The sequence below is a fragment of the Leopardus geoffroyi genome, chromosome A1 (assembly GCF_018350155.1).
Source record: "Leopardus geoffroyi isolate Oge1 chromosome A1, O.geoffroyi_Oge1_pat1.0, whole genome shotgun sequence".
In the NCBI taxonomy this organism is placed as follows: domain Eukaryota; kingdom Metazoa; phylum Chordata; class Mammalia; order Carnivora; family Felidae; genus Leopardus; species Leopardus geoffroyi.
In genome coordinates, this window is record NC_059326.1 from 98848260 (window position 1) to 98872688 (window position 24429).

Genomic DNA, 24429 nt, shown 5'->3' on the forward strand with positions numbered 1-24429 from the left:
TGAAAGGAGGAATCATGGTCATGGCAGCTTGTCTCACCATCCTTATGGTAAAATGAGGAGGTCTGAGCCCTAGGACAGGCCACTACCGCATCGGGGGACATCTGTGGGGGAAATCTAATTCATTCTCACAAGTTGGCATGGAATTCATGCTGCTGGAGAAACCAAAGGAAAGTCATTTTCCGTAACTGAACCTTCTCTGCAAAGGAGAGTCCTCGATGTCAAGAGGGATGACCAAAGGAGAGGAAACATCAATCACCAGGTCTCAACATGAAGTGCTTATATTTGAAGGAAATTCACAATGAGCTATACCGACCCACCACTGCTTAAATGCTGACACTCATGGTTTGAGGATGGGGGGTGTTTTTGTACCAAAAGGAAATATCAAACTTGGTAAGAGAGTACTGGAAATGATATCATTCCAAGTTGGAGCTTATCCCCTTTTTTGCTCCATTATCGGACCATTTGACAGTGTTTAGCATACAGGCTGTCTATCTCTTAATGACAACTCAAAAGCAGGCGATAAAACATACGGCTTTATGAACAGCAACTATAAGCGAAGAAAAAAGATTCTTAAAGAACTTACATTTTGGAAGAATTACCTGGGGAGGGAAAACAAGATTTCAGATAGTTCTTCAAACTGCAACGAAATTACTCCCAAAAATGTGACTTCTCTTTTACAAAGAGAGTGACAAGATAATGATAGAATAAGAAACATAATAAAAACAATTGAAAACCCAACTGTAGAGACTGGAGGAGATTACTTAAAGAGCAAGCCATAAAGACATAAAAGTGACTTTGGAAATAGTCAAAGAAAATAAAGTGAAGTGTAATTGGAGTTTTGAAGAATAGGGAGGACACAAATATATTCAGGGATGTGAGAGGAAATTTTCCCTGAAATAGTGTATCCCACACGCTCGAGTCTGGGTCTCGAGAAAAACTCATTCCAATACTTTTCAATCTAGTGGAAGTGGAAAGAAATCTAAATGAACTACTTTCTTTATCTTTGATTGCAATTTCTATTTTTCAAATCCAATCCCTTAGTTTAAAAATGACTTGAACCTCTTACCGTATATCAAAATTTTACCTTAAATTTACAGGGATTATTTAAAAAATAATATTCTATCTCTTGAAAAAAAATGGACTTGAGCTTTACCAATTTGTTTAGGTCACACTAAATTTACACTGCTTCTGTTAAATGTAAGGTAATATTAGAAATACTTCTTTTTTTAAATGTTTTTATTTGTTTTTGGGAGACAGAGCGCGGGTGAGTGGAGAAGGTGCAGAGAGCAGGGGGTCGTGGGGCAGGGGGGTGGGTGGTGGAAACAGAATCTGAAGCAGGCTCCAGGCTCCAGCTGTCAGCTGTCAGGGGCTCAAACTCACAGATCATGAGATCATGACCTGAGCCAATGTCAGATGCGTAACCAACTAATCCACCTAAATGCCCTTTGAATACTTCTTAAATATAGAACACAGCATAATTCAAAATTTAAATGTCATCTATTTATGTATAAATCTATTATTATCTATTTATCTACTTACCTGTCTGCCCTTATATCTGCATATGTGATTTGAGAAATGCCTGAAATAGCATTTCTCCCATGTTCATGATGGTGATTTCTTAGGATAGAATTAGGATGTGGTGAAGAAATGAGATTTTAGTTGCTTGCCTTGTTTTCGATTTTTAATATTAGCATCTATTATTTCTTTTTATTTTTTTATTGTTCATTTATTCTAAGAGAGAGAGCAAGTACGAGCATGGGAGGGGCAGAGACGGAGGGAGAGAGAGAAAGAATCCCAAGCAGGCTCTGCGCTGTGAGCACAGAGCCCAATTCCAGGCTCGAATTCATGAACCATGAGATCATGACCTGAGCTGAAATCAAGAGTCAGATGCTTAACTGACTGAGCCACCCAGGTGCCCCTAACATGGGGCACCCCTAACATGGGATGCCTAGGGGCCCCTGAGTGGCTCAGTGGGCTGGGCATCTGAGTTCAGCTCAGGTCATGATCTCACAGTTTGTGGGTTTGAGCCCCACGTTGGGTTCTGTGCTGACAGCTCAGAGCCTGGAGCCTGCTTCAGATTCTTTGTGTCGCCCTCTCTGTCCCTCCCCTGCTCATGCTCTGTGATAAGTGAATAAAAGTGAATAAATGTTAAAAAAAAATGGGGTGGCTCAGTTGTTAAGTGTTGGACTTTGGCTCAGGTCGTGATCTGACAGCACAAAGCCTGCTTTGGATCCTGTCTCCCTCTATCTCTGACTCTCTCCCACTCTCTCTCTCTCAAAAGTAAATAAACATTTTTAAAAATCTTAGAAAAGAAGATTTAAAAAATACTTTAAGAAGTATTTAGAATATACTTTTATTAGGATATTTGAAATATACTAATTAATTTTGATCTCTAATTTGCTTTTTGTTTTTTGATTCTTTAATATACTTTTCCTTAGAGTGTGTAACATATAAATAGAAGGTATGCAGAGTGTGTTTTGTCATAAAATAATGTGGGGACATGTGAAGAAAATACAATTAGTTTTCTTTAAAGCATGATTATCAAAATGTCAATGGTACTGTGTTATAAGATTCTCCAATGGGGACAAAATTTTATATGCATTATTTCACAAACTTACTTGTTTTGGGACCATTTCTTATGTTTTTTTTTTTTTTCAAAGCATGTCCTAGGACTAATGTCAAAACAACATACTTTGTGCAACTTCTAAGTGTATTTATTTCGGTGTAAAATCTAATGTGTCCAATATATTTATTCGTATTTTTTGTGTTAAGGAATTATGCACATTAATTTAAAAAAATGAGCAGGAACATAGCTTTACCTTAAAATATTATATAGCCATGGGGGCACCTGGGTGACTCATTCTGTTGAGTGTTTGACTCTTGATTTCTATTCAGGTCATGATCTCAGGGTTGTGGGATGGAACCCTGTGTCAGGCTCTGTGTTGAGCGTGGAGTCTGCTTGGGATTCTCTCTCTCTCTCCCTCCCTCTCTCTCTCTCTCTCTTTCTGTATCTTCCCCTTCCCTGTTTGCACTCTCTCTCTCTCTCTCTCTCTCAAATAATATATATATATATATATATATATATATATATATAGCCATTAAATAATGTTACAGTAATCTTTTGATATCATGTTACAAAAATATTTTATGTTGAAAATTAGTTCAACTTAGGACCAAATTTTAAGAATTGGAGTAAGATATGCCAAAGCTCTAATATTGGATACCTCTGTGTGTCAGAAAGTATATTTTACTATTTTTTGCTGTTCGTATTTTCCAAGGATTTTCATCAGTCATGTGTTCGTTCAAAATTAAAGGATATGTTAATGTTGAAAACTAGCATAGAAACATCTTGTATTTTCCACATCTTATCTCTGAGACTTGGATAAATCTTTTCAGATTGAAACAAGATGGAATTCTCATTGTTGTCCGCCCTCTGCCCCTTAGGCCCCTTTGGCCCTTCCTAATTGCGGACCTTAAGTTCCAGCCCTCCTGCGGGACATAATTTTGTTCAAAATGTAACACGCAATCACCTTTTGAGGCATTGGAACACTGTTTTTTCTTCCTTCCCTTTAACAGGTCAAAATTACAGAGATTAGTTTTCTTCTCTTGGGAGAAGTATGTCTCTGCTTCCTCCCCTGCTCATCTTTATGCCAAAGTGCCCTACAATCTGACTTAGCTCCTTTGTGTGTATGGTTTCATCACTAAAATGTAAGCCCCATAAACGTAAAGACCTCTGTCTCTTTTGCTTGCTGCTCTTTCTGGAATATATACACTATTCCCTGATATAGGGCATGCACAATGCAATATTGGTCAAATATCTTTGTGCCTAATGATAGTAATTAATTTAACATACTACTAAGGCAAGACCTATGTATTTGAAGTAGTACTCCAAGTGCTCAATAAATTCTATTTGAATTGAATTGAATAACAGAATTGAAGACTGTTCAATATTTCCTGGCATTATTATTACTGTGTTACGTTTTTCTTCTGTTACACCTAGAGCTACTAACCAACCTCTTTATTGTCTTTCTCACACACTGGTCAGAAGACATGGTGATTGTGACATTTGTGCGAGGGACCCAGAAGGACTGGTTGGATGGATGAGTGAAGATTGTCTAACCTGATGGGTAATGTTTTGTCACAAAACGTATCGTGCAGCAAGGCACCAAATACCATAGTTGTCTACCAGTGATGAATCCCAGAGCTTGTTAAACTCACATTAGACTCTCTTAGTTATAGCTTTTAGCATCTACAAAGTATGTTTTTGGCTGCCTGAATATTTGTTTTAATTGCATAACCCTGAAGTCATTCAGTGCCATCCCTTGAAACCATATGCAGTCATCCCATGAAGGTTTTACTTGGGCCCAGGCTCATGTCGATTTTGATATTTAAATCAAAATACACTTGGAGCTTTTGTCAGAATGACAGCATCTTTGGAGTTCATTCATCAAACTTTTATGGCAAATCCAGGTTCTCGAGATACCTGGAAATATACCATTTTATATAGAATATTGGTAGAGTGTGTGGGTCCCTCTGATACAGAGGAATACAATCAGGTATTTGGCTCAGACTTAGGTCACATGCTCCATCTTGAGGTTAGAATGGATTCTTACCTGGATCCATTAAGATTTGATCCCTATGTGAAGTAGAGTCCCCAAATCACAGTGATGTTAAAAAGATAAATTACCAGTGTTTTTCTTACATGGAAGTCTTGAGGCAGATCAGGACTGATAGGGCAGCTCTGGTTTACAAAGCTCTCAAGAACTGAGTTTCCTTTAAACATTCCTCGTGGCTGTCTCTGACAAAACTGTGTTCATACTAATTGTGTAAACTGGCAGCCAGAGCTCCAGCCATCAAATCTATGTTCCTGGCAGGAGGTTGGAGGAAAGGAAGAAAAAATTTCAGCCACGGGTATGGACCAGCTTTGTTTTAAGAAGTTTGCCAGGAGCTACCACTCGATATTTTTACTTCCATCTTTTTCTGATTTTGTCACATGTTTACATATATCTTCAAGGTAGTATTTATTCTGCATGAGCAGCGGCTTAGCTAAAAATCAGATGTTCCGTTTTGAGGGAAAGAAAGGCTACTTATTTTTTTTTTATTCAGTTAAAAAAATTTTTTTTAATGTTTATTTATTTTTGACAGAGAGAAAGAGAGACAGAGTGCAAACAGGGAAGGGGCAGAGAGAGAGGGAGATACAGAACCCAAAGCAGACTCCAGACTCTAAGCTGGCAGCACAGAGCCTGACGTGGAGCTCAAACCCATAAACTGTGAGATCGTGACCTGAGCTGAAGTCTGGCGCTTAACCGACTGAGCCACCCAGGTGCCCCAAAAAGGTTATTTCTATCAGACTACCAAAAACCTGTTGAGAAGGAGTGGGATGGGGAATGTCTGTACTCCACAATAAAAATGAAGGATATTATAAGGAGATAAGGCAATGGATACAGGGAGCAAACACAGAGAGCTAACATGTTGACAAATGAGAATAAAAAGAAATATAAATGGTGATAAATGGACAGACAAAACATTTTCCAGAGCAAGACTGGGTACAAAGAAATGGCAGAGAGGAGTAACACGGCACTTGTAGTGAAATTTCAGTATCTCTCTATATGGGTATTAGCAGATTTTTGTATCTGTTGCCAATCTATTCCATAGCTTGCAGATTTCCCATTATAGAACTAATTAAAGGTAAGATTTATCATAAGAACACAGACTTGCTCATGCTACAGATGGTTATATATTCAATTACTAACTAGTTTTTATGATGATTGATTTATTTTTGAGTTGATGGATTCTTGTTGCTATGAAAATATCAGTTTCTTTATTGCTTAAGTTAAAGCATTTAATTTCTTAAAGAGGAAGTTTTTTATAAGGAGGAAGAGAGAAGCAGATAGATAAAAGACAGTGGCTATGCTATGATTTTATTATGTAATTCTTAGCCATCTATGAAGAGGAGATAATTTTCTCTCTTACAATGAGAATAGGAATGTAGGGGAAAGATTAAGAGTTGTCCACCCACAGGCTCCTGGTGGCTCAGTCAGTTAAGTGTCCAACTCTTGATTTCCGCTCAGGTCATGATCTCACTGTTTGTGATATTGAGCCCCAAGCTCTATGCTGACAGCATGGAGCCTACTTGGGATTCTCTCTCTCTATCTCTTTCTACCCCTCCCTCACTCATGTATGCTCACATGTGTGCATGCACGCTCTCTCCAAACAAATAAACATTAAAAAAAACAAAAAAAAGAGGGGCACCTGGGTGGCTCTGTCAGTTAAGCATCTGACTTCGGCTCAGGTCATGATCTGGTGGCTCCTGACTTTGAGCCTCATGTCGGGCTCTGTGCTGACAGCTCAGAGCCTGGAGCCTGCTTCAGATTCTGTGTCTCCCTCTCTCTCTGCCCCTCCCCAGCTCACGCTCTGTCTCTCTGTCTCTCAAAAATAAATAAACATTTTAAAAAAATTAAAAAAAAAAGAGTTGTCCCAGGGTATCTAAACACCGGCCTTAGCTGCTTACCAACCTTGGGATCTGTTGTAGGAAGGTTTCCCATGAAAATATTTTTCTTCAGAAACAGAATACCCAACTTTTTTTTTTTTTATGTGGGAGTTGTGTGAAGATAAAAGTCATTGCCTATCTCGATATCTCTCAAATGGAGCAATTTGGCCTCCCCGGAGATATTTGACATTGTCTAGAGACATTTGTGGTTGTCACTACTGGAAATTGCTAATGGCATCTGGTGGGTAGAGGTTAATGATGCTGCTAACCATTCTATACTGCGCTGGCTAGTATCTCCTTCCCAGGCCCCGACAATTACCTGACCCAAGTGTCAACAGTATTGAGTTGTAAAACCCAGATTTGCATGAGTTTATTTGGAAAAGAGAATATTTTTTATGAACACTAAAGAGATACCTCTAAATATATATTTGACTTATTTATTTAACAATACTGATCTCTGATTAAAATTTATCCACCTCTAAACCAAAGACCCTGAAGTTAAGTTCCTTGTAGTATATGAGTACTCATGAAGAGTCATTTTGAAATCATAAGCAAAATGTTCTCTGTATATAAATCCGCTCATTTTTAAGGGGCCAAGTCCATAGCTTTTATCTGATTCTCCAAGGGATTTATGACCCTATGAAGCCTGCCACTGAATTTATTTAGAATGCCAAAGAATTCAAGTGAATTAATCAGCCATTATCTCCCCCTGAATGAGCCAAGCTACTCTTTGAGGCAGTTTCCCTGCAAATTCTTTAACCTTACTGTATTTAAGGCATGATACTTACAGAAGTAAAGTTTAAAGATTCCCCATCTGGGGGTACCTGGGTGGCTCAGTCGGTTGAGTGTCCAACTTCGGCTCCGGTCATGATCTCACAGTTCCTGAGTTTGAGCCCTGCATAGGGCTTGCTGTTTTCAGCCTGTCAGAGCAGAGCCTGCTCCATATCCTGTCCCCCTTCTCTCTCTGCCCCTCCCCAGCTCATGGTCGGTCTCTCTCTCTTTCTCTCTCTCTCTCTCTTCAAAAGATAAATAAACATTAAAAAAAAAAAGATTCCCCATCTGATCCTCTTTAACAGAAGTCATATTGACAAGAAAAGTTCCTTTTGAAGAGCCTGTGATTTAAGAAGCCAGATTTCCCATTTTAACCAATATTTCTGTAATTTACATTTGAGTATATTAAATGGCCTCTGTGACACATGTGTTGTGGTGTTTGGGGTAATAGTTTATCCTCTACAGTTAGTATATTTCCTCCAAACCTGCTCCTTCTTTTACCTCAGGAAATTGTCACTTCTGTCCACCCAAGTCCCCACACCAGAAACCATAAAGAAAAATCTCCCTCCCCTCTTTGATTTCCACTACAATTATTTTTCATGTGCTTTCTATTCTACATCCTAAACACTGCTTGGGCACATTCCCTCATCTCAATTCCTAATGCTGTTTTTCTCAACTCAGGATATCATTCTTTTTCAGTTGAAATACTGCCTTAATAATGGACTCTTCACTGCTATCCCTCATTCGGAGTCTGCTTTCTTTTTTTATTATTCGTCCTAAATTTTTTTTTTGTTTATTTTTGAGAGACAGAGAGATAGAGCACGAGCAGAGGAGGGGCAGAGAGAGAGGAAGACAAAATCTGACCCAGGTTCCAGACCCTGAGCTGTCAGCACAGAGCCTGACATAGGGCTCCAACTCACGGACCGTGAGATCATGACCTTGAGCAGAGAGATGAAGAGTTGGACGCTTACTCGACTCAGCTATCCAGGAACCCCTGTTTGATTCATTCTTTATAGACCTGCACAGCCATCTTTCTGTCTTGCAAACCTGACCAGTCACTTTCTAGTTAAAAACATTGAAGTTCTCCCCATTATGTACATGGTAATATCCCCCCTTCCTGGTTTTGTCTCTGGCTACTGCTACCAGTCTTTAGGCCAGGTTCTAAGTGCACCCATTTCTGTCTGTTTCTGGATATGTGCTCTTCTGACTCTGCCCCTGCTTTGCTTGAATGCTTTTCCCTCTTGTTGAAATTCTTTTCATCCTTCTGAAGGAAGCTGGCCTTGAAACCCTCTTCCAGTTCCTTCAGGCAGAGTTCATTTTTTTCTTCTAGGTCTGCTCAAAATTCACTTGGTACTTAGTTTAATATCGTGTTCACCTTTGTTTTCCAAATGCCTTGAGCAGTTCATGCACGTATGTACATTTCCAATAAATGTTTCCATAATTGGGTTGACAACAGCCATGCAAATGCAAGACTTTGCTCAGGACTGGACCATCATGGACAAAAATTGTCTTTGTTGGTCCAGCTAAATAAATAGATCATGAATTCATGAAAAGAATGAAATGAAAAAATTCACTATCAGCTCTAAACACTGTAACTTGTATTTTGGCTTTCTGAAATACTGTTATTAGGAGTACAGAGCATTATTTTTGTGTAGAACAAATGTGCTGTTTTTTAAGCACATTTTTTCCTTATTATTAATGCATTGCAGGTAGTGGCACAGTTCACAAGTTTTAAGTTGAGTGAATGGACAAAGTAACACCATTTATGTTTTTGTTTAAGACATGAAAGGACCCTAAAGCCAGGAATTTGGCTAAATATGCTACAATTGCCCAGGACAGCTTTCTGCCCCTCCAAAACTATTATGGAGACCAAAAATGTTAGTACTGCCAGGAATGAGAAACATTGCCCTATATTTTAATAGAGATTTACCTAGAGGCTATTAAAATAAATGCAAGGGGTTGTTTTTTTTTTTTTAATATAATTTCTTGTCAGATTGTTTTCCGTACAACACCCAGTGCTCATCCCAACAAGTGCCCTCCTCAATACCCATCTTCTACTTTCCCCTCTTCCCCACCCCCCAACAGCCCTCAGTTTGTTCTCAGTATAGAAAACTTATGAAGCAAGGGGTTGTTTTTACTTACGCTAAATGGCCTTAGGCTCCTAGGTTTTTGGGGTTTTTTAAGTTTATTTATTTATTTTTTTTAAGAGAGAGAGCAGGGAAGGGGCAGAGAGAGAGGGAAGAGAGAGAAACCCAAGCAGGCTCCGCAACTGTCAGTACAGAGACTGATGTGGGGTTCAAACTCATAAACAATGAGATCATGACCTGAGGAGAAACCAAGAGTCTGATGCTTAACTGACTGACCCAACCATGAGTCCCAGGTTTTAATTGTATATACCACAAGGCCTTATTGAGATTATGCTCCCTCTCCCTGAGTCCGTAATATCCAGAAGCACACTGACTTCTGGGGTTCCATTAATGTCAGAATTCCACTGATAACAATGGAATTGAAAATGTAGAAATCATAGGGGTTGTTTGTTTGCACATTGTTCAGGCTAGTAAAAGTGGATGGCCCCTACCTGAACCAAAAGTGCCTTGAGAGTCCCTGAGACTAGTTTTGGTTTGACCATGATCGAAGTTACTGAATTCTGCATATAACCCAATGGTGGCACTTAGTGTAGTTCATGTCTTTCAAAGTGTTATGATATGAATTGTATTCGAAAAGTAGCATGGCAAATATTGTTAGAGAGCCTGAGACCTCCCTCTGATTAATTCCAAGTGTAATGACAGTAAAGACTGCTTGTCATTCTGCTATTTGTCTCATTTACAAGGGTCACCTGCTTTCTGTTGGCTGTGTGGGTGTATAAATACACATCCTCACATTTTCTCCTTCCTAATGGTGACAAGATTGAAGAAAAGATGATAGGAAATTGACCCTTTCATTAAGTAAAAAATATTCTGGATACCTGCCAGTTAACCTTGAAGTATTATCTTACTCCCTTTAAGTAAAACAAAACCGTTGTAAGAGACCTTCTATATGTGGCATTTTACAGACTTTCCAGAAATACCATTCTGTTGTTAGTTGATGCAAGACATTTTTCCTATCTTTGAGCCTACAATATTTAGTCATGTATGCTTAACATGCAAAGCATTTGGGAAGAAGAAAAACAAAATTTAAGTAGGCTGTCTTCTGTTTTGTTTTGTTTCCAATCCCTTTTGAGTACGTTTTAAAAAAGATCTTAATGACTAGAGATGGTCTCTTGGCATAGGCAACTGGATGTTTTTCCAAGGCCAGTTGCTTCAGAGACTCTAATAATCAAAGAGAATCTTTGATTCCTTTCCAGACTATAACATAACTTTATTCAGCTGATTTGTCATGGCTGACCTCCTGTCCTCGACTTCTAACCCTGCCATGCTTGGCGAGGGAAGACTAGTTAACCTGATTATATTAGGTTAATAAAAAAGGCAACCAATAAGTCCAGCTTGCTGATTCAGGGAACACATCTGATCATTTATTTAAAAGCCAGAGGAAGAAAGAAAGGCCATTTTGTAAAAACGAGAGCAGCATTTTATTACTTGTCTACAGAATTTAATCGTTGGAAAACATCAGTGAACATTTGAGGGGGGAGCATTGTTACTGCTTGCTCCATGTAATAAATTAAAAACCCAAAATGAATGTGGTTTGACAGAAGTGTTTAAACAAGGAGGAGGGAGCAATGCTCGTGTTTTAATTTTGTTTTGATTGAAGGTACTCTCGTTGTGCCATGGAAAAACAATGCCATTCTTCTCGCACGCCTCATTTCCAGTGGAAGTCAGTAGAATGTACACGTGTTAACGTTAGCTCAGGCAGGCTTTCATGCAGTTCCATAAAGGGGTTTTGCCAAAAGAAGGGATGAATATCACAGCCATTCATTTCACAGTGCTCTCCAGTCTGGCTGCAACTGTTTGTCTGAACTGCACACATCAGTGAATAAAAAAGAAATTAAAAAGAGCAGCAGGAAAAGAGGGATTGAGGAAGAAGGAGGCTGTCAAAATCATGTTTGGCTTTGGAGAAGACAATTCACAATCATTAGCTTGAGCAAAATTCCCGCTTGGCCTATGGTACTGAAAACATAATGAACGGTGAGATTTTTCTTTTAGAAAATAAAAACAAAATTAAAACTTCTCTAAACACCTCTAGTGAAGATGAAGGGGAACTAGGATAAGTAAACAGCTGCATTTTTATAGAGCTGAACCCCCCATTTCCCCAGATAATGAAGTAAATCAGTATGCTTTTCTATGTTCATGGAAAAAAATTGTCCCGGTGACTATTTTTCTAAATTTGTTCCTGTAGCATTTATATTTCAGTATTCTAACACTATGTGCTATATTTCTCTACTGTAATTAAATATTAGAAAGTATTTATAATTCTTTGGGTACAAAAAGCGCCAATGCTGATGTTATTAATAACGGTAGAACAAAGAGGGAAAGATATGTTGATTCTGGTTTTTATTTCTTGGCAAATCCACTTTCATGGCATCCTTCAGTGGTGGGAGATGGAACACCGGATTAGGGCAGTTCTATCAAGATACAGCAAGCAACCCTAAGATCTTTTTTTTCTTTTTCTTTTTTTTTTTTTTAAAGTTTATTTATTTTGAGAGAGAGAGAGGGAGAGCGAGAGCAGGGGAGGGGCAGAAAGAGAGGGAGAGAAAATTCCAAGCAGGCTCTGCACTGTCAACATGGAGCCCAACACAGGGTTCAATGTCACAAACCATGAGATCATGGCCTGAGCCGAAATCCAGAGTCTGACACTTAACCGAATGAGCCACCCAGACGCCCTGCCCTGAGATCCTTTTTTGAGAATCTGATTCTCACGTTCAGCACTGCTGTGGAATTATCTACCCCTCCCCAATGTATTTATGTTTCTTTGTAAAAAGGAAATACATAAACATTGCAAAATCTTTTTTTATCGGTTTTCATTTACTTTGTTCACCAATGCAGGGAGATAGATATGAATGTATATTTTGCCTCTTCCTCTTCTTCTTCCTCCTTCTCATCTTCCTCTCCCTCTCATCTTCCTCCTCCCCCTCCTCTTCCTCCTCATCCTCCTCATCCTCCTCATCCTCCTCTTCTTCAACAGATGAGGAAACTGAGTTTCAGAAACTATCTTGTCCAGACCCTTCTAGCTACTGTGGAATGAAACTTAATTTTGAGCTCCAGAGCTTAATTTTGAGCATGCAGGCATATGGTGCAGTGTATTCTGTGGAAGGAATATTTTGTATGTACAAATTGGAATTTGCACTTAATAATTATAAGTTGGTGATACTCTTGACAAAGTTAGTGGGTTGGGCCCATCATCAGCAGTAAGAAAGACTGCTGGAAGGTATTCTTCCAGCAAATATTTTCAACTTGGAATCTAAAAGGATAAGAAAGAGTGTCATTTTTGTCTCATCATTAACTCCTTCTCTATGGAAGACTTTGACATTTAATTGTAAAATTTATTATCAATGATAACATTTTTTCAAAAGATTGACAAAAATGTCCCAAAACAGGTCTGTGGTAGGCTTCTAAGATATACTTTTTAGGAATCCTTTATGATATAAATATATTGAAATATTGAAATTTATATTGAAATTGAAATAATTGTGTATTAAAATATATTGACATAATTATACATATATTAATATCTTGAAACATTACCACATCATTGTAACTCAACTGTTATAAATAACATCCCTCATAAAACATAACTTCCATCATTATTAAAAATTGTGTCATTAAACTCATTTCAGCTGAATTAAAATTAATTTGCAACATAATTGAAAAATACCTTTTTTTCAAACTGTTGTCATTCTGCATGGACATATACATATGTAAAAAAAAAGATACAACTTAAGATAATAATAGATTTTTGCTGGTGAATGTAGATGTTCCATGAAGAAGAGAACTTCTATGTTTTACTTATATCCATAGCTAATTTTCATAGAGGATTTCAACAAATTATTTTTTCAAGAATTTATATATCATAGATGGACTTTACAAACACTTTTAAAGTTTTTATTTTAGAGGGTAAAGTTTGCAGGGCCAATTTACATACCAGATACATATTCTATTTTTCTATGTAAAAATGTCAAAACCTTAATAAGCAGACACTTGTCATTTACCTACACAAATGAGTAAAGGATCTGGTATAAAAATCTTTTAAGTCATTCCTTAAACTGACTTTAATGTTACTTCTTATATTTCATGTACATTATTCTTCTGTAGTTACTTTTGTATGAATGGAATATGCTTTTGAATGCTCTGGATGAACTAAACACAATAGAGCATAGTATTAGGCAAAGCTGGGAATGCTGTTGGAGCTGTTTTGAGTTTCGTTGTAAAGACTTGAAGTGGGACAGATGAAAGTCTATTTGGGACAGACTTGCAGCGTCATCTTCGAGGGCATGTGACCCTTGCCATTGCTTAAGACCCTGTCTTCAGAAGTCCTTGCCACCATACCCACACCCTGCTACACTTGGTGTTTAATGCTCTGCAGTCACTGACTTGACATTTTTATCTTTAAATTTGTGTTTTATAAGTGAAGTCCCATGGGCTAATGAGGAATGCGTTGGGGGGCTTCAGGCTTCCCTTCATGCATGGTTCCATATTTGCCACCCAGACGGATGAGCTCCTGGCCACCCATTTCACCTCATATAGGAAGAGATCACTACTGCCCTCCGTCTCCATGGAGGTCAGCACTGGCAGCTGGGTTTCCAGGTATGAGTTGCAGGGCAGAGCCCCAAGGGGATATATGGGGTATGCACTCAACTTGTGCCTAAACAAGCCTGGTATTAAATAATGAATAAAAAAGCAGAGTGACTAGGCAAGAAAGGACAAAGCTTTTTTCCTGCTTTTTGAACAAGTTCCTGTATTTCATTTTTCACTGGACCTTGTACATTTTGTGGCTAGCCTTGGTAACTTGGAACTGATGTTGTTGAATGTTGTCTGATATGCTAGCTCACATGAGAAGGGTCATTCTCGTGCATAATATTATAAGGTATCTCTAGCCTTAAACACTTGAGTATCATCTCTCTAAACTATTGCTCTGTTAGGGGCATCTGGGTGGCTCAGTCTGTTAAGTGTCCGACTTTGTCTCAGGTCATGATCTCGCAGTCTGTGGGTTTGAGCCCCTCCTCAGGCTTTGTGCTGACAGCTTGGAGCCTGGAGCCTGCTTCGGATTCTGTGTCTCCGTCTCTCTTTGACCGTCCCCCAGTCATGCTCTGTCTCTGTCTCTGTCTCTCTCAGAATAAATAACATTAAAAAAAATAAGAGGAAAATAAACTGTTGCTCTGTTAGACACATTACACTTACTAAATATCCTCTCTACTGCGTGTGCTACTTACAAGTTTGTTCAGTGTATGTTTCGCTCATGAATGTACAGATTCCTTGGGCAGTACCTGCCCTGCCACTGGGCTCAGGAAAGCAAGGCAGCTATCAGAGGGTCTCACATTTTAGGAAACGTCATAGATAATTCATTTCAAGACATGAGGTGTGTCAATTGAGAAAGCACTGGTAGAATGAACAGTGTCCTTTTCCTCACGTTAAAATAATTATTTTCAAGGTGATTTTCTCATCATTCATAATTTGTGAAGCATGAAATGAAATGTTTTCCTGAAGTAGCTTAATATTTAATAGAACTTAAAGATTCCAATGAAGTGCCTCCACAATTGGCTTTTTCCTAATTTGATCATATGCATTACATTCTATATGTATCAGTAGAAGAACTAAAACAAATTTTGTAGAACTTGGAACCAATACATGGGCATATAAAATACATTGAATGGGTGAAAGGAAATAGCCCATGATGTTTTAAAAATGATCCTAAGTCTTTTTATCTGACTACCTAGGTGGCTTCACCTACATTTTTCTTTTCAAACTGGTAATGTATTACCTCCCTATCTTTTAAGAACCAGCTTAAATATAATTTTTATCATTGAAAGCTCTTTGAAATGTTTTTCTTCACATCTCAAGGAAACCCTGCCCAACTTCTTCCATGATAGAATTTTATTTATTGTTGTTAATTCCTTCTTTCTGAAGGAATGAGAGTACCTTTCCTACTCAAAATTCCCTCTTGCATCAGACTTCCTGGCTGCAGGTCGGAAGTATCAGGGACAAGATTCAGAGGGGTCTCCGGTGTTACTAACATCTAAAAGTTCGATAACAATTTCAAGCAATGCACAATCTTTCCCTGTACCTCCTTCCTGACCACCCTTAGTCCTCAACACGTCTCAGAATAGGAAGCCAATAACATTTTGATGTATTCATCACTAACAAAGAACCTCTGTATGTATAACACCCATTCTTAGTAGCTGTGGGCTCAACTGGACAATCAGTCTCACGTGACCCCAAAAGGCCACACTTGACAATGGTTTGATTAGAAGGATACAAAGCATGACAGTGGGGCAGTATCCAGTGATTCTCTAACATGAGGGTTTTCCCACAGGTGTTGAGGGTACACATCTTTCTCTAACCATGCAGAGTGACAGCTCAGGTGGGAGAGTTTGAGATCATGGGTAGGTGTGAGATCTACCCTGACTAACACTCACCATGGCCACAATAGTAATCAACATCTGTTATAACAGCCCGAAACAAAGAAAATGACCAGTTACAAGTGTGCACCCCAGTCAAGAAATCCCAAGAGGTTATTTATAGTCATTCACAGTCCCCCCAGACCAGATGCAGTTTACAATTCAGAATTTATTTTTATTAGAAGCAATGTTGCCTAGTAATACAGCTGACATTCTACCAGTATCAGGTTTCTATGGAAACAGAGCTAGGAAGTTAACTCAGTGTCATTTTTCTTTTCAAGGAAGGAGAAAAATGTTTTGCTATCCCTTTATTCACATTAGGAAACATAAATATTTGGGGATCTTGATTACCAAACAAGACTTTCTTCAAATAAATGCAAAAAAATGCAAAAAAAATTCAAAATGACAGCTATATATTCAACTCAAAATACTGTAAAAAGAATTACAAAATCTTAAAATAGACAAGGACAACTAATAAAGATAACAAGCAAATTAATTTAGAAAAATGATCAAACAAAAAAAGGGAAAGTTTGATTTTTAAAATTATTTTTTGAAGAATGTCAAAATAGATTCCCACCCCACCCCCCGCCCATATATCTAAGTCCTTACGGCTGGTATAACAAAAATAATATAGATTGAGTGGCTTAAACAACAAATATTTATTTCTCAGTTTTGGCGCCTGGAAAATGCAAGATCAAGGCTCTGGCTGATTCGGTTGTTTTTGGTGCCGCTTCAAGTTTCTAGAGAGCCTTCTCGTATTTTTTAATGGCAGAAAGGGAGAAAGGAGCACCTGGGGGGCTCAGTTGGTTAAGCGTCCTACTTCAGCTCAGGTCATGATCTCCTGGTTGGTAGGACGGAGCCCTGCGTTGGACTCTGTTGATAGCTCTGAGCCTGGAGCCTGTTTCAGGTTCTGTGTCTCCCTCTCCTCGGCCCCTCCTCTGTTAATGCTCTGTCTCTCTCTCTCTCTCTTAAAGATGAATAAACAGTAACAAAAAAAATTAAAAAAAAAAGGGGGTGAAAGAGCTCTCAGGCCTTTCTTTTATAAGGGCACAAATCCCATTCGTCAGGTTCTGCTGTCATGACCTATTCACCTCCTGAAGGCTCCACCTGCAACTACTGTCACATTGGAAATTAGGTTTCAACATATGAATTCGGGAGGGACACATTCAGTCTGTAGCACCATTGAAGATTAAGAAGAAAAAAAATAGAGAAGAAACAAATGAGTGACTTTAGGAATCAGCAAGAAGAACTTTTAAAAGGCTTCCGTTTAAGTGTGGATAAAATGGTTAAATTTATTTCAAAAAATGTAAATAACCTAATTTGCTTCAAGAAACATTTAAGAGGTGCCTGGGTGGCTCATTCTGTGACTTCGGCTCAGGTCATGATCTCACCGTTCATGGGTTCGAGCCCCACATGGGGCTCTGTGCTGACAGCTCAGAGCTTGGAGACTGCTTCAGATTCGATGTTTCCCCCTCTCTGCTCCTCCTCTGCTCACACTCTTTCTCAAAAATAAGTAAACATTAAAAAACCCCAAAAACATTTAAATAAACAATACCAAAAGAAGGTGAAAAGTAGTCAAAACTTTCACACTAAAAACTAAGGCATCATACTGAAATGATTCTATGAGCCTTTGCTTACCACTGTCACTGTTCAACATTGTACTGGAGATACTAAACAATGAAATAAGACAAAGGTAAAAACCACGTACAATCTAAATTTTGAAAAGGAAAGATGAAAGTATCAATATTTATAGACAATATGATTACTGATCTAGGTAATCCAAGAGAATACACAAAAGCCTGTTAAAACCAATAAGAAAGTGGCATAAACTCGCTACACATAAGAATATATTTTTTAGGTTCATTTTTTAATTTTGAGAGTAGGGTATTTATTTATTTATTATATGAGTAGGGTAGAGTCAGAGAGAAAAGGAGAAAGAGAGAAAGAGAGAGAATTCCAATCAGTCTCCGACTGAGCCACACAGATGCCCTGATATGAGAATATTTTAAAATTCAATATATACCTAGTAATAAAGACATGCAAAATAGAATTTAAAAACTCTTTCATCCAAATAATAATGGAACCTATGGGAAGAGATCTAACCAGAGACATGAAAGGTATCTATGAAGAAAATGATAAAACTATTGAGAGACCTAAAATGAAGGTCTAAATAAATGTGACAGGCGGCCGCATTTCTGATATGATTACTTAATATTGTACAGGTACCACTTCTGTCCCAATTATTCTAGAAATTCAGTGTTATCCCACAGAATATGTACATTCTGCTAAAATAGAAAACCTGAATCTGAAACGTATACTGGAGAGGAAGTGAATTTCTAGCTTCCAGAAATACACCACACATAACCATGTGGAGATGTGAATTGTTACATGATAAGAATAGCGTATCAAAGAGCAGTGAAATGTGGGTAATTTAATACTTGCGCTTAAAACATTTGGCAGTCCATTTGGAGAAATAAAAGGTCAGATTGGGAAGTAATTTCATAACAAATTACATAGGTAGATTCAACCAGGATTGACAAACCTTTTCTTTAAAGGACCAGATAGTAAATATTTTAGTCTATGTAAGCCATACTATTTGTCATAAATGCTCATGTCTGTATTGCAGCACCAAAGGGATGGTTTGGAGAATAGTGAATTTGGCTCGCAGGTGGTAATGCTGACCTTGATTTAATCTCACCAGAGCCAGAATTTCCTCACGTGGGAATATCCGTTTCACAGCTTAATATAACAATTGAATAAAATGTGAAATATTTAATTGTGTATCCTCAGGCTTGGCATAATGCCTGAGTTATAGTAGGTTTTCCACACATTTCCATTTAACTGAATGAAGTGAATGTCTTGCTGCTATTAGTTTAAGAGGGGAAATAAAAGAGATTTTCTTGAAAATGCCTTTGATTTATTCATAGTTTCTACTTCTGAAAATGCAGCAGACACATGACACATTGTCGCATAGTTAAAATATTTTAAATTATACATTTAATGAAATATATTTATAGGTATGTATTCATTTTATAAAGCATATATTTTACAACAATATGTAATCAATATATACAGATTTTGTATGTATATTTAATAAATATACATACAAAAAATAAAATTATAAAAATTCCATCAGGGTCCAAATAAATATAGGATTACAAGACCCTTCTGTTTGTACAAACTTTTTGTAATTTTTTTAGCGTTTCCTTAACTTTGTGTGCTGTCTTTGACATTTAAAATCAGGCTGCTCTTACTGCATTGGCATGCTTTCAGTCACTTAAAGTGCTACTTATATAAATTAATTAACTTGACATTTAATGACTTAAAGCCTAAACATTATCTACTCCCATTCATATTTTGTATATCACATTTGTTTCTGGAAAAATTTATAAAAATAAAAAAAATGACCCTTGATGAGAGTGAAATCATTGACCTATTCCATCCAAAAAGTGAAGAAAATTTTAATTTTAAACAAAGCCTTTTTGATTTTTTGAAATGATTTTATTTTTGAAAGAGAGAGAGAGAGAGAGAGAGAGAGAAAGCACAAGCAAGGGGTGGGCAGAGACAGGGAGACAGAGTCTAAAGCAGGCTTCAGACTCTGAGCTGTCAGCACACAGCCCTACCCGGGGTTGGAACCCACAAACTGTGAGATCATGACCTGAGCCAAAGTGGGACACTTAATAGACCGAGCCACCGTGATGTCCCTTAAGCAAGGCTTTTTTGGACAGAATGAAGCAATTAATCCACTGATCTGAAGATTGGGTCACAAAGCATTTCCATGAATGCTTCAAATCATTGTTGGGTATATAAGATCTTGGTGTATGTGATTTATGTTTCCTTATCTCAACGTTGAGTAAATTTATTTAATGTGTACAATTGTGACGATGAATGTTGTGTCTGCGTATTTGAAGCAAACATACAAAAAGGGGCATATGGAGGTTTGAAAATATATTTTAAAAAATAATAATCGAAGTTCATGAAATTTTTCAATTTGCAAATTATACATGAAAAATTATTTGGGGCTTTTGTTTTGCAGGGAAGAAAATATTTGAGCCTGAGGTTAAGAGATTGAATGTGATATCTGATACCGTTATTTCCAGGGAGAGGCCTGGAAAACTAACAAATCTTCAGAACTCAGTACGATTTCAATGCATTCCACTAATACCCAATCTTAGAATTCAATCAGCGGATATAGACATCTGCTGTTAGAAGATTTTAGTCTCTGCTTTTAATGTATGGTCACTGAGGACTGAGCTGAATGTCTGCTTCCATTAGATACCTACAAAAATTGGTGGGACAGGAAAAGCTTCATAAATAATGTTGGCTCTTATCTTAAATAGATGGAAATTGAATGCAAGTGTCTCTTAATTTAATTAAAAAGGAATGGGTTCTTTTGTCCTCTTCAATTTGCCACTAAGGAAGCATCTGCAACTGGGATTATTAGTTATTGCTTTCAGCTGATGTTTTTGCCATTCCTTTGCTGTAAGCATCTGCCCTCTGTATGCTCGCTCCGCCTTCCATCGTATTCTCCACGCTTCCTCTGGCCACTCTCCTCATCAGACTTCTTCAGTAGTTCCCGTTACCCTTGGGATAAAACTCTAAAATTTTTTTTACGTAGTATGAAAGGACACCTTGGCCCCTGAAAGCCTCTCCAGAAAAAACTACATTTTCTCCTCTCAGTTGTATGCTACACGGTCTTAAAGGCACCACTGCTCTCCTTTACTTTTGTCCACCTGTTTCTGTTGGAAAAATCCTTATTTCACAACTAACAGCAACGTGTCACTTTTGCAAATTTCAAACGATTCCTTAAGTCTCAATTCATGTGTCATCTTCTGTAAGCTTCTAGTCCTATGCTCCTTCTTTATTTGATACACTATGGCACAAATCTGCTTTTACCATGAATTTTTGTGTGTCTCCTTACCTTCTGGGTACTAATATACTTGGAGGGAACATTACATTTTTACATCTAGAGCAGTATCTGGTATATGGTGGGTAGGAAATACATTGTTTTGAATGAATGATTGTTCTACCAGTTTTAATAAGCTTTGAAAAATAATGATGTGGAGCGATAAAGACTCCTATATCAGAGACCCATGAAAATATAACTGGCATATTTAATTATCTTTGCCCTAAGTACATGAATTGTGTTTCTATATGCTTGTAGAAAGTCACTTTTGTATGGTCTTACTTAATAGTAAAACCCAAATTTTCATTATTATATTACTATTGCTGATATATTAGTAACAGCTCTAACGTCAATTTCCTTTACAGGCGTGGAGGCTTATGTTTCTAGAACATACAAAAATAACATAAATAGGCAGGTGCAAATCATGCTGTTAGATTAAGGGTAGCTTAAGCCAGTTTGTTCCAGCCCTCTGAATTCCTCTATATTGATATACTCTTGCACTGTAAGCAACTCTGTCTTCCACTACTTCTGTGTTGTTCATATAACATCTTTAGTGATGAGCCAGAGCTAGCCCCCAACACACATTGATTAATTGTGTATGGTGATTTTTCTAGTTTTCATCTTGGAAATGAGAGAGGATCATTACTTTATTTCATTTTCATAGTTGAAGTTATTTAGTACTAGGTCTTTGCTGTGGCAGGTGAGAATAAAAAAATTGAAAAAGAATTATGATTAACCTACTAGAACAGTAATGACTGAATTTGTCACAAAAGGATTAAATTATTTATTCTGTTTGTGTGTATGTTTGTGGCTCTGTATTGGAGAAAGCATCATGAGTTTGGAGTTCACCTACCCTCCTCCCCCATGAGGGAGTTAAAGCAAGAGGTTCTCAGGCTAAAAAATATAGTTAGGGGTGCCTAGGTGGCTCAGTTTGTCAGGTGCCTGAATCGAATCTTGATTTCAGCTCAGGTCTTGATCTTGTGGTTCATCAGATTGAGCCCCGAGTCAGGCTCTGCATTGATAGGGCGGAGCCTGCTTGGGATTCTCTCTCTCCCTCTCTCTCTGCCCGTCCCATACTCATGCATATGCTCTCTCACTCTATAAAAATAAACTTTTAAAATGTATACTTAAAGTCATTACTGTCTCTGACTTTTAAAGTAATTTATTAATCAATTGATTATTGTATCAGGTTTATTTTAATAACTTTCTCGACCTATTATAGTAAGTCATTGCATAAATATTCTCTATTACATCGTAACTTAAAGAGCAGACCATAGACACTCTCTCATTAAGTGACGTTGGATAGTGGGTGGGCAGGGTGAGAGCTACAGCTACATTTCTTTTTGTTTTTTTAAAAAAAATATGTTCATTAATTACAAATATGAATATAAATTATTTTAAGGTGCTAGTTTAAAAAGTATTGTAGATATTCATGAAGTAAAAAAAAGACTAGCTCTTTGAATGCTCTGTTGCATCAGGAAAAGGATATTATTTTGACAATTTGTTAATATACTGAGACTATACAGATGGCAATGGAAGATTATCTTAATGAAAGTGATTGCTTGATAAAATATTTTTTGAGGGTGGTATATATAAAAAGTTTATAGTCTAAAAATTTATGAAACATCCTGAGAGCTTGGTACATTCACAAGTGGACAAATTTATCTGAAGTTTAAAAAAAAATGCTAGGGCACCTGGGTGGCTTGGTTGGTTAAGCGTCCAACTTCGGCTCAGGTTATGATCTCACTGTTTGTGAGTTTGAGCCCCGTGTGGGACTCTGTGCTCACAGCTCAGAGCCTGAAGCCCGCTTCGGATTCTGTGTCTCTCCCTGACCCTGCCTGGCTCCTGCTCTGTTTCTGTCTCTCACAAAATAATAAGTAAATGTTAAAAAAAATAAATAAATAAAATAAAAACTGCCAGAAATAAGATCTTTTCATTGAAAGATAAGCATGCTACCACTAAATTTTGACAACTAATTTTTCATATGTTTTTATATATGAAATATAAATGGGATATGTGTTTAAAATATGCGTAGACACTTAAAATCCTCGATAAATCAAATAATTTTAAATTATGCATCCCATTAACAAACAATTGGCTCATTAATAAGTGTAATGTGTTTTTGTTAAACTGTTTTTACTAGTTAAACTGATCTTTTATGTTTTGTTTTCCTTCCTTTGACAGGTCCTTCAGGTTGGAAGGAATATCTTTATTTGGAGGCATGTCAGCTCATTTTTCTCACTTCAGATTCATCAATATGACTTCTTGAGGCCAGAACGAATTTTGAAGTAACCAGGAACCTGTCCATCTTAAAGCATCAAATCCCTCAACTTTGGAGCACAAAAGATCACTGATATGGTCTGCATAAAATCATCTGCCTCAGTCTGACAGCCATGAGCAGAACCCTGGGGGCAAAAAAAAAAAAAAAAAAAAAGAAAAGCCACAGCCTTAACTCTTCACTCTGAAATTACCAAGACAATTAAAAAAAAAAAAAAAAATGAAAGGAACTAAACAAGCAAGCCAACACCACCACCACCACCAACAAAAAACAAACACAACCCATTTTATTTCACCTTGGAAAAAATATTCCCAGATGTGAGCCTGAAAAAATTTATATTCAGCAATTAAAGCTAGAAAATTGTAAGTTGACTTATCATTTGGGAAGGTGAAAGTATAGAGATAGGAGGTATCTCTAGCTAGAATTATTTAGCATTTTAAAACAAGTAGACAAAAACAATGAACAGAGGAGCACGTCAGCAAGGAACAGTATTAGGACAGAATGTTGCTGTCTGCAGAGAGGATGTCTGCCATCTTGTGTACACCCTCAAAGCCATAATGGAATAAAAGCATTGTCGTTGATTGCTTGAAAAGTTTCTGCATTCACTCCTTCACTCCATATTAAGAGAGGGGGGAGACCAGTTCTTACTGATTACTTCTCAATGCACTTCTAATATTTGCACTGTCACGTCCATTCAGGGTAATGATGTGTGCCGTTATTTGCACAGATGGTCCCATGAGTTTTGCGGCCATAAGCGGTTACATGCACGAGTCCAAAAAGGAAACATTTCAAAATTCTCCAGACATTGGTTTCTCTTTCTTCTGTAAAGATCAGTTATCTTATTAAAAAAAAAAAAACAAAAAAAAAACAAAAAAACATGGACTTGTCTCAGATTAAAAAACTACAGAATAATAATGAAAAAGCATCAGTGTGGTCAAAGGAATGAAGAAGGGATCAAAAGTTTATTTTTGGTTTTGGTTTTGTTTTTTTAGTGAAGATCATTTTTATCATAAGCAGCCAAGAAGTCAGATACAGTGAACTACACACTAAACATTTGTGTTGAACATCTATTTGTTCTCTTAATTAAAGAAATCATTTGTAATTTGTATTTGACATATAACAGTTTTTTATAGCCATTTATCTATGCTTCATGGGAAAATGTACCAAACAGCATTTTCAGTTTATTTTTCTAAATAAATGTGTTGTTTGTATTATTTGTAGTTGCTTATTCAGTTTGGTTTTCGTTACTTGACAAATAAGTTACTTGTTGTCATATTAATTAAGAACTCACGGAAGACTGAAATTTAAAACATTTGTATGGTATCAAATTGTGCTTTCTATTTCCTAAACCCTGAAGAAGAAATGATTTATCTTACACCATGACTTTCTCGTCAAGCGTTAACATTCTAGTTAGACTAATCACCCAGAGTTGGTTT

General features: G+C 37.3%; 1 protein-coding gene across 1 annotated transcript in view; it reads left to right on the plus strand.

Annotated features, from left to right (window-relative positions):
* PRR16 (proline rich 16) overlaps positions 1 to 24207 on the plus strand; it is a 303196-nt gene extending 278989 nt beyond the window's left edge. Inside the window, exon 3 of the mRNA XM_045486753.1 lies at positions 22900 to 24207. The gene's annotated coding sequence lies outside the window, so the exon portion shown is untranslated. The remainder of the gene's footprint in view (positions 1 to 22899) is intronic.
* The last annotated feature ends 222 nt before the right edge of the window (positions 24208 to 24429 follow it).